The 10,933-nt window shown below is 39.3% G+C and overlaps 1 pseudogene; it reads left to right on the top strand.

Moving 5' to 3' along the window:
• Positions 1-8,766: 8,766 nt before the first annotated feature.
• Positions 8,767-10,363, top strand: LOC134213746 (oocyte zinc finger protein XlCOF7.1-like; annotated as a pseudogene).
• Positions 10,364-10,933: the final 570 nt, after the last annotated feature.

Genomic DNA, 10,933 nt, shown 5'->3' on the forward strand with positions numbered 1-10,933 from the left:
ACACCGGTTCTAAGCTTCGATGCAGAGTACACGAGCTTTGCTCGCCAGTGACAGGCGTATGAGGCCCTTGGTTTGGACATCGTGCAAATTAAAAAAAAGGTCAAACGTCATTCAGCACGCGTGGAATCCAGAAAAGAAAATTGGAACATCGTGAAACGGAACGCAGAATCAAAACAAACCAGCAAAGAGAGCAGCCAGAAACAGGATGTTACTTATTTATCGCTTGCCATCAAATTATCGCCGAAATTTGTCTCGACGGACTCTGCTCTGGATATGTGAATACCGCAGCGCTTCCAGCGAATTACACCACGACGCTATTCGGACATATTTGTAAGGAGCAGAGACCTTGGTGGACGGCCACTAATGGATCGGGGGTGGGTTCCTTGCCTCAAACCAAACATCAGTTGCTCCTCGTTTAGGGAGCGGAAACCTTGGCGGACGACCACTCAAGGATCTGGTTCTGTGCAGCTCACCTCAAGCCAGATGCTCCGCGTATTTACAGGGAGCAGAAACCTTGGCGAACCACAACTCATGGATCTGAGCCAGAGCGGCATACTTCAAACGAAACATGGGTGACTCCACCTTGCATCACGCTCATCTTTAATGTAGAAAAGTGCTAGATGTTTGCTTTATATTTTATTTTACAGATCTAAATACATTGAATTGTGCTAATTCACAAGAATAAATGTTTTTATTACATACAAATTCAAAGAAAATCAAGAATCCAAATTTTCCTTCGCCGTAATGCTAAAATGGGTATTGTTTACTCCTTTTCTCAAATTAAAAATTTCCAATAGAGAGTAAAATTTACCCTTGATTTTGACGTACAGGCGTTAACCCATTAATGAGTAAACGCTGTTTACTCTTTTAATGAGTTGAACTATTTAACTTCATAATGGGTACTTTTTTACACATTAAAGAATACTTTGCTGGCACAGTGTACACTGCTAAAAATAACTGTATAAAGTAGGGGAAACCTTGTCGCTTCTTTTTGCTAACATGCGTGCTCACTGCTGAAAAAAATCACAAAAATATAAAACAAACCAAATTATTTTTTATTGTTTTGTTTTTGATGGGATGGATGGGAGATAGGAGCTATGAGATGAAGTGCCGAACCGTTCCCCTATGTGTCGCGATTATAAATTTTTGCAATAGCGCCACCCTAATATAATCGATACGCTACTAGAAATCCACACATATTTATTGGCAAAAATTCATAGATTTAACTCATGGTGTATATCAGCGCACACATAACCATTCTCCACGCAAACTACTAATAAAAAATATATCCAGGTAAACTTTATGTGTGGTATCGAATAGAGACCTTGATAAGAGAAACGCGGATAGGAAATGTAGCTCTGCCAACACTGCAGCCAATCTTCTTCATCAAAGAACAACATATGAAAAGGAAGAAATGATTTATCCAGGTAAAATTTTATATATTGCTATTTAATGTGCTCACATCACATGACAATCGAATCCAACAAATAAAACAATTGCATTTCGTAATCTATCATTGATTTGCAAAACAAATTAAAAATGCATTTAAAATTGGTTCATTCATAAATGGTGTTAAATCGAATTTAGCCGTTTTCAGTATTTGAGCCGATGTTTTGGCTGCTTGACAGGTCTCTTGCTCGATTGGCTGCTGTTTTTTGACGGTTCGATTGGCGGCACATGTCAATCCGCGTTTCTCTTATTCAGGTCTCTATGTCAAATAATGCTTACTTTTAGGGTGTACTTTTTACGCTTTTCTGGGTATGCAGATGAAAGTAAAAAATGCGTGAAAAAAAAGGCTACGACTAGAAAAGAAAATTTTCACGCTCGCAACCCAGTTTTCCACGCTCGGTTATGGCGGCTTGTTGGAGTGTAGAAATCAGTCGGTCTCTGTACTGTTTGACACTAGCTGGAAGAAAACTCACTCAAAACTGAAAACGGCTAAATTCGATTTTATACCATTTTTGAATAAATTTTTTTTAATGAATTTAACATTAGTTTGCAATAAAATATGAAAGTTATTTATAGATCATGAAATAAAATTCCATTGTTTATTGGATTCTATTGTTATGTGATGTGGACACATTAAATAGCGGATTGTGAGATTTTATCTATATAAACCTATATAAACCATTTCTTCCTTTCGTCTTCGATGAAGAAGATTGACTGCAGTGTTGGCAGAATCATATTTTCTATCCGCGTTTCTCTTATACTAAAGACACACTGATGGTACAAGTACCACGGTTATATACCCTAGTACATATTGTACCATGGTTTTCCACGTTGTACCAGCATGGTACAAGGTGACACACTAGTGGTACAACTTGTACCATGGTACGAATACCACCAGTGTGTCATTAGTATTATTCAGGCCTCTAATTTGACGTATAAGCAATATTCTCAAAAGTGATTAAAAAGTACTCCTAAAATGAGTATTTCAATATAACCGTGCATGTTACCGTGAAAACGCATTATTCAGAATCTTTGAACATCCCTAAGTGCATTATTTTCACTCATAATATTCACCGGCAACACTTCCGTAACAAAATACAAATCAAACGTCAATTCTGTCAACAGAAATATACTCAATTCCGAAGTTTGTGATTTTTGCACTTATTAATACCATTCTAATATTATAATTAAAATATTTATTGTATTATCACCCTTATTCTTGTTTACGTCCGTATCTGACATTCGAACGAACGTATCGATTCGAATGACTTCGAAAACGGTATTCCCGTTTTCGATCGAACGCCAATCGAATGCGATACGTATTCGAAAAAGTGTTGCCCTATCGACAAACACATTCGAAGCATTTCTAAGCTGTCAAAATGCAAGTAATCAAAACAAAGATAAAAAAATATTCGGTTGAGATATTTTACTCGTCGTTTATAAAATATCAGTTTTTAAATAATTCTTTGTGATATCGCGATAACGGAATCGGAAAAAACTGAAAATCCCACGGATAGTTAGACGGCTGAGCAGAAAGATTAAAAACACCGGGAGATGCTATCAGCAGCATCGATGCATAGGACAAAATTTCACGGGAATGTAGCGGACGCAGACACTTCGCGGGAAAATGTGGCCATTATTCCAATTATTTGTCATCGTGAATCTGCATTGGTTATCCAACATTTTGCCATTCCGTGGAACAGCTGGTTCAAGAGTCCGCAGCTGGAGATGAAAACGGTGCGCTGAAGGATGTAGTTGTCCGTCGCAGGGATTCGTTTCTATTTAGTTGCATGTTAGTTCTGTATGGTACAAAGAATTTCTAAAGACGAGTTCCGAACTGATTACAAATAAATGTTAATGGTGTTAATAAATAAAATATAAATTAAACCCACTTTATGAATTGATTGAAATGCGCTTATTTTTATAGTCATAAATGAATTATTTGGGAACAGCGACCGAGTTTTGCGCTAACAGCTACACAATTATCTCAAGAGACAAGATTTTCCGGAAAGCAATTTTCAAATTTTTACATTCATTCAAGGGGAATTTCTTTTGATTTTCCCCAGGATGTGTTTTTGATGATATCCACGGGCAATCAATATGTGCACCTGTCAGCGGGTTTACGCCGGGAGACATTTTAGCCGGCGGTTGCGACGTGAAAACTCTCGGAATCTTCATCGGAAAAAACATTCGAAATACTCGCGATATTCTACATAATTCCTTGAAGGAATTCCTCAGAAGTTCTACAGTGAAAACGTTAAAATATCCTTTGAAATTCTTCGGAAAAGTCTTCAAGATTTCCTCTGTAAATTCTTTTCAAATTCTCTGAGTTTTCCCGGCTAATTGTTCAAAAATTCCTCATAAAATTGTTCTTCAACAATTCCTCGGCAAATATTCAATGGAATTCTTCTAAATTTCTACAGAGAATTCTTTAGAATTATTACGAAAATGAATTTCTAGAAAAATCATCTTAATTTCCATAGAGAATATCTTCTAAATTTTCATGGGAAATTCTTCAGAAAATATACGGAAAACCGTGAAACTCTTCTGCATTATACTTCTCACTTGAAAATTTTTGATTTATTTTTTTTAGATTTCTGATTTTTCATATTTTTTTCTAAGCTACCTCTAGATTTTTTTTCCTTTGATTCCCCCAAGAATTCCTTCTGGAGTTCTCTCAGGAATTTCTACTGAAGTTTCTTCAGAATTTATCCAGTAGAAACTTCAAAAGGAATGCCTAGACGAACTCCAGGAGCAGTTCCTGAAGAAACTTCAAAAATTCCTGGAGGAACTTCTCCAGGAATTCAAGGATAAATTTCTAAAGGAGTTTTGAGAGGAATTCCTGGGAACACCTCAGAAGCAATTCTTGGAGAAACTTTATAGAGAATAGCTGGAGAATTCCCACTGGGAATACCTAGTAGAAATTCTAGTAGAAATTCCTGGATTTTTTTTTTTTAAACTTTATTAAAGTGATTTTTCAAAATTAGAGTTCATCACTAAGAAATTCCTGGACAAACTCCAGTAGAAATTCCTAGAGAAACTCCAGTAGGAATTTCTGGAAAAACTTCAGCTGAAATTCTCGAGGGACTCCTGCAGAAACTTCATGAGAAATATCTGCGAAACTCCAGGAGGATTTTCTGAAAGAATCTTGGAGGAACTTCTGAAAAATTCTTGGAGAAACTCCAGGAAGCATTATTGGGGAAACTCCAAGAGGCATTATTAGATGAACTACAGGAGGAGTTTCTGGAGCAACTCCATGAGGAATTTCTGGAAGCACTCCTGAAGGAGCTTCTGGGAGAACCCCTGTAGAAACTTCTAGTGGAACTCTTGGAGGAACATCTGAGGGAAGCTTGGTTAAACTCTAATAGGAATTCCAGTAGAAATTCTGGAAGAAATTCTAGAGATATTCTGGATGAACTTCAGGAGAAATTTCAGATGTAAATTCTGGAGAAATTTCATAAGGAATTATTGGAGGAACTCCAGTAGGAATTCCTGGAGAAACTCCAGTAGGAATTCCTGGAGAAACTCCAGAGGAAATTCCTGAGGAAACCCTAGGAGAAACTCCAGTTGAAATTCTTGCAGAAACTCCAGGAGAAATTTCTGGTAAAGCTCCTACAGGAACTCCAAGAGAAATTTGTTGTGGAGCTTCTGATGGAATTCCTGGAGAAACTTCAGGAGAAATTTGAAGGAACTCCTGGAGGAACCTCTGAATAAACTTTTGGAGGAACTCCATGAGAAAAGCGATTCCTGGAGAAACGCAAGTAGACATTCCTGAGAAAACTCCAGTAGGAATTCCTGGAGAAACTTTAGTAGGAGCTCCAGTAGAAATTTCTGAAGAAAGCCCAGGGGAAACTCCAGTTGAATTCCCAGGGATTTTTTTGAAGGATTTCCAAAAATTCCCTGATCAACTTCAGGAAAAGTTCTCGGAGGAACTCTACGCAATTCTCTAGAAATCGTAGGAACTCGTAGAGAAATTTCCTGGAGTAACTTGCGGTGAAATCCCTGGAGAAATTCCTATAGCAACTTCCGGGGAAACTAATGGAGGAACTTCCGGGGGAATTCCTTGATGAACTTCCGGAGGAATACGTTGAAGAGCTTCCGGAGGATTTCCTGGAGAAACTTCCAGAGGAATTTTTTAAGGAACTTCCGGAAGAATTCCTTGGAGGAATTTTTGGGGCATATTTTTAAAAAAACTTTCGGAGGAACTGAGGGTACTTCCGGAGAAATGCCTGAGGAAACTTCCGGAGCAATTCCTTGGGGAACTTCTGGAGGAATTCCTTGGGGAACTTCTGGAGGCATTCGTTGAAGAACTTCCGGAGGATTTTTTTGAGGAACTTCCGGAGGAATTCCTTGAGGAACTTCCGGTGGAATTCCTTGAGGAACTTCCGGTGGAATTCCTTGAGGAACTTTCGGAGGAACTCCGGAGGAATTCCTTGAGAAACTTCCGAGGAATTCATGAAGAACTTCGGGAGGAATTCCTTGAGGAACTTCCGGAGAATTCCTTGAAAAACTTCCGGAGGAATTCCTTGAGGAACTTCCGGAGAGATGCCTTGAGGAATTTCCGGAGAAACTCCTGAAGGAAATTCTGAAAGAGCTTTCGAGGAAATATTTTAAAGAACTTCCGGAGGAATTCCTTGAGAAACTTCCGGAGGAATTCCTTGAGGAACTTCCGGAGGAATTCCTTGAGGAACTTCCGGAGGAATTCCTTGAGGAACTTCCGGAGGAATTCCTTGAAGAACTTCCGGAAGAATTCCTTGAGGAACTTCCGGAAGAATTCCTTGAGGAACTTCCGGAAGAATTCCTTGAGGAACTTCCGGAAGAATTCCTTGAGGAACTTCCGAAAGGATACCTTTGGGAACTTCCGGAGGGATGCCTTGAAGAATTTCTGAAGAAACTCCTGAAGGAAATTCTGAAAGAGCTTTTGAGGAAATATTTTAAAGAACTTCCGGAGGAATTGCTTTGAGGAACTTCCGGAGGAATTTCTTTGAGGAACTTCCGGAGGAGTTTCTTTGAGGAACTTCCGGAAAAATTTCTTTGAGGAACTTCCGGAGGAATTTCTTGAGGAACTTCCGGAGGAATTCCTTTGATGAACTTCCGGAGGAATTCATTGAGGAGCTTCCAGAGAAACTTCCGGAGGAACTCCTTCAGGAACTTCCGGAGGAATTCCTTGAGAAACTTCCGAAGGAAAGGAAAACTTCCCGAGGAATCCCATGAAAAACTTCCGGAAGAATGCCTTGTGTAACTTCCGGAGGGATTTCTTGGGGAACTTCCGGAGGGATGCCTTGAGGAATTTCTGGAGAAACTCCTGAAGGATATTCTGAAAGAGCTTTCGTGGGAATATTTTGAAGAACTTCCGGAGGAATTACTGAATGCACCTTCGGAGGATTTTTAAGGAACTTCCGGAACAATTCCTGAAGTAACATCCGGAGCAACTTCTGGAGGAATTCCTTGAGGAACTTTTGGAGGAATTCCTTGAAGAATTTTTGGAGGAATTCTTTGAAAACTTCCGGAGGAAATCCTGAAGGAACTTTCGAAGGCATTACTGAAGGAACTTCTGGGGGAGTTCCTGAAGGAACTTCCGGAGGAATTCCTGAAGGCACTTCTGGAATAATTCCTGAAGGAACTTCCGGAGGAATTCCTGAAGGAACTTCTGAAGGAATTTCTGAAGGAACTTCCGGAGGAACTCCTAAAGGAACTTCCGTGGGAAATTCCTGAAGAAAAAAGAAAAACTTCCGGAGGAATTGCTGGAGGAACTGTTAGCATTAGTTAGTAATGAACTTAAAATTATGTTGAAAAATCATTTTAATAAAGTTCATAAAAAAAGATAAATCGCTTAATAAAGATTTGCTTCCAGGAGGAACTCAAGTACGAATCGCTTGAGGAACTCAAGGACGAATTCCTGAAGAAATTTTAGGAGGAATTTCTTAAGGAATTCTCGGGAGAATTATTTGAAGAAAGTCCGAAAGAATTCCTGGAGGAGTTCTTGGAGGAATTGCTTGAGGAACTCCCGGAAGAATTTCGGAAGGAATTTCTGGATGTACTTCCGGAGTAATTTCTCAAGAAATTTCAGGAGGAATTCCTAAAGGGATTTCCGGAGGAATTTTCTGGAGGAGTTTTTGTAGAAATTTCCGGGGAAATTCCTGGATGAATGTTCACATGAATTCCTAAAGAAATTCGTGGAGTAAATCCTATACAAATTTTAGGAGGAACTCATAGAAGAAAAATTCCTCCAGGAATTCTTCCAAAAAATCCTCCAGAGATACCTGCGAAAGCTCGTCAAGAAAAGTTTGCAGAACTTCCATTGAAAGCTTCTCCAGGAATTCGTCCAAGAGTTTCTTCAGGAATTTCATCGTACAATCCTCCAGGAATTCCATCGGTAGATCCTCCAGGAGTTCCATCAGAAGTGCCTCCAGGAATTCGTCCGGGAAATTTCCTAAAGGAATTCTTCCGGTAGTTCTCCAAGGAATTTCTCCGGAAGATCCACCACCGAAATTCCTCCGGTAGCTCTTCCAAGAATTCCTTTTGAAGATCTTTTAGGAATTCTTTCGGAAGTTTCTCCCGAAATTCCTCGAGGGATTTCTCCGGAAGTTCCACCAGAATTTTTTTCCGGAAGTTCCTTCAGGAATTTTTCCATGCATTTCTCTGAAAGTTCATCCAGAAACTTATTTGGAAGATTCTTCAGGCATTTTTCCGGAAGGTCCTACAGAATCTCCTCGGAAGTTCATCCAAGAATTTCGTCGGAAGTTCTTCCGGGAGTTCCTCCAGAAGTTACTCTAGGAATTCCTGAGAAAATCGCTAAAGTATTACTTTAGAAATTCGCTCGGGAATTTCTAAAAAAATTAATGTTTAATCATTTATGCTGCTTTACAAAGCCATTGCAGCATTCAAAATTTCAATTTATTTATGCAGCATTCAAAAGTTCATAAAAAAATCATTCAAAAAATTCAAACGCATCATTCAAATTCACTCAAAATGACTCTGAAAACGCCCTTATTGTTGAGGTCATAATGTGTATCTGTAAAGTTGCAATCAGGTAGTGAAATTTTATGATAAATGAAAAACATGTTTTATTTAGGTAAGATGTACAAAATTTCGTCGCCAGAACATTCATTTGAACCATTTCAACCGACATGGAAAAGTTGAAACAGAATCGTAATGATTCGTTTCGTGTCAATTCGCGAGGTCAGAGCGTCGAATTGAAAGTAGTCAAAAATGTCCATTCGAACGAAAACGGGAATAGGGCAAACACTCGAACGAATGATGTTCGAAAAATCGAATGGTTAGAATTGATCCGAACGAAAACGAGAATGCGAACTGTTGATACGTTCTAACGTATCCGATACGAACGTAAACAAGAATGAGGGTGTATATTTCTATTTTTCACCATTCGATAGAACAATGAATGTAATAACTTCTGGAAATAGTATCTGCCGCGTGTGTCGAAAGCATAAAAATGATTCCAAGGATTTCGTATCGCTGTTCCTGAAACAGGAAACCGGCATTCCAGAATTATCTTTGGCTTCAATGTTGGAGTTTGTGGGGAGCATCTCGGTGAGTAAATTTTGATTGACAATGCGAGTTACTGGCTTATCTTTTTTATGGAATTTTCGTTTTTTCGTATTTTAATCTTTATTGCCTAAACCGTAGATATCGCCTGAGGAAGTTCACATGCCCCAAGAAATATGTGCCCAGTGCTTGGATCAGTTGAAAGCTGCTTATAGCTTCCGGAAGCTGTGTATGGAGTCTGATGATTTATTGAGAAAAGCATATACACCTGAAGTTGTTCAACAATTGCCGATAAGCGGTCACAAAAGCAATTTGGTTTACCTCCAAAACTATGATCCCTCATTTTACGAACTGACACTGGATAGATTTTATTACATGGAACTGAATTTTATTGTACCGAGATGTTGCGGTTGCCGTCTGGCATTCCCAGCTTCTGCAGAGCTTCAAGCTCATTCCTTTGACGAGCACAGAAAAAATCAGGGATCTGTTGTGGCTAATCAATGCTCAATTTGCTATTCCCGTTTTCCGTACGCAGATGCTCTACAGCATCATCGCCAATCTATGCAGAGTAACGTGTTTTGCTGCCGAGAGTGCTATTTAGTTCTCGAGAAGAAACATACTTTATTCAGCCATCTGCGAACGGAGCACGGTCGGACAGACTATGAAATGGAAAGGGAAATTTATGTTGAAGAGAATCAACAGTTGGGACACAGTATCTTCGATCCTGATCCGGAACCGAATCTCCTTGTGAGCAATGTGCAGTCTCTGGCGGATCCAAATGCCGATCCGTATCAGATGGGTTACTGTGAGATTACACCCGATCTTAAACTCAGCGATTTACGGACTACCCAATATAGGTTTGCTGAACGTACCGATGGCTTCAGTATAATAGAATTCACGTGGCATCGATGCTGCGCTTGCAATCACATGTTCATGAACCAAAGTGATTTGGACATTCATTGCACGGAGGAGCATCGGCTGCGATACAATCAGCATCAATCATCGGCCATACAGAATAAGCCATTTCTATGCGAGCTTTGCTGGCGGCGTTTCAAGAAAAAGTCTCCTGGCACTGCATCAAAAGTTCAACAGGAAGAAAGTTTATTCCTGTAACGCTTGTTTGCATATTTTCTTCGGCGGTCCGGCGTACGAAAAGCATTTGCCCGGATGTAACCTTCTGGATTGAAACCGGTCCAGTTGACTTCTGTTGACGAAGCGGCCTACGTTGGACATCCCATGATGAAAGAAGAGCCCACGGACGATGATGATGACGACGTTTATATTTTAAATGATTAATAGCGAGTTATGCCTTTAGTTTTGAGTTGGTATATCAGAACCTTGAGCAGGAATAATTATTATTTGAAAACCCGTAATACCAGAGTAATAAATCTTTGCACATTTTATGTAAGTGGTGTTTAAAATTATTCTGTATATCGTTTTGTAGCACTGTGAACGTCCCAATTATAGCCTATTCAAATTACAGATTTTCGTAGAATATTCTTCAAGCACGGTTCAGTTTTCTCCTATATTTGAACTTCATAAATAACTAAATTCGTGCCCTCCGCTTGCTTTCAAATCGACTTCTATAAAAACATTCTTCATGCCTGCCGTATCCTAACGGAACTATCAATTCTATACTTTCGCCTCTAATTCTATCATGAACATGTACGTCCAAGTTTGGAAGATGATATTAGCATTTCCATATCATTAATTTAGTATTTTTTCTATTATGTGCTATATAAAATATATACACAGTTCATTCAAAGTTAATTACCTATGTTCCGGGTATTAAGCCACCCAGAGTGGAAATTAATTACCTGACACTCGATTTATGCATATGCACAACATGTGATAGATTTAATTCGGAAAAGGTATTGGAGGGTGACCCCTCCGTTCGGTGGGGTTTGATCCCACGAAACCAGTACGCTAGACAGGTGCTTTCCCTACTAAGCTACGAAGGACCTCCGTCGTCCTCCGC

Source organism: Armigeres subalbatus, chromosome 2 (genome assembly GCF_024139115.2).
Source record: "Armigeres subalbatus isolate Guangzhou_Male chromosome 2, GZ_Asu_2, whole genome shotgun sequence".
Classification (NCBI taxonomy): domain Eukaryota; kingdom Metazoa; phylum Arthropoda; class Insecta; order Diptera; family Culicidae; genus Armigeres; species Armigeres subalbatus.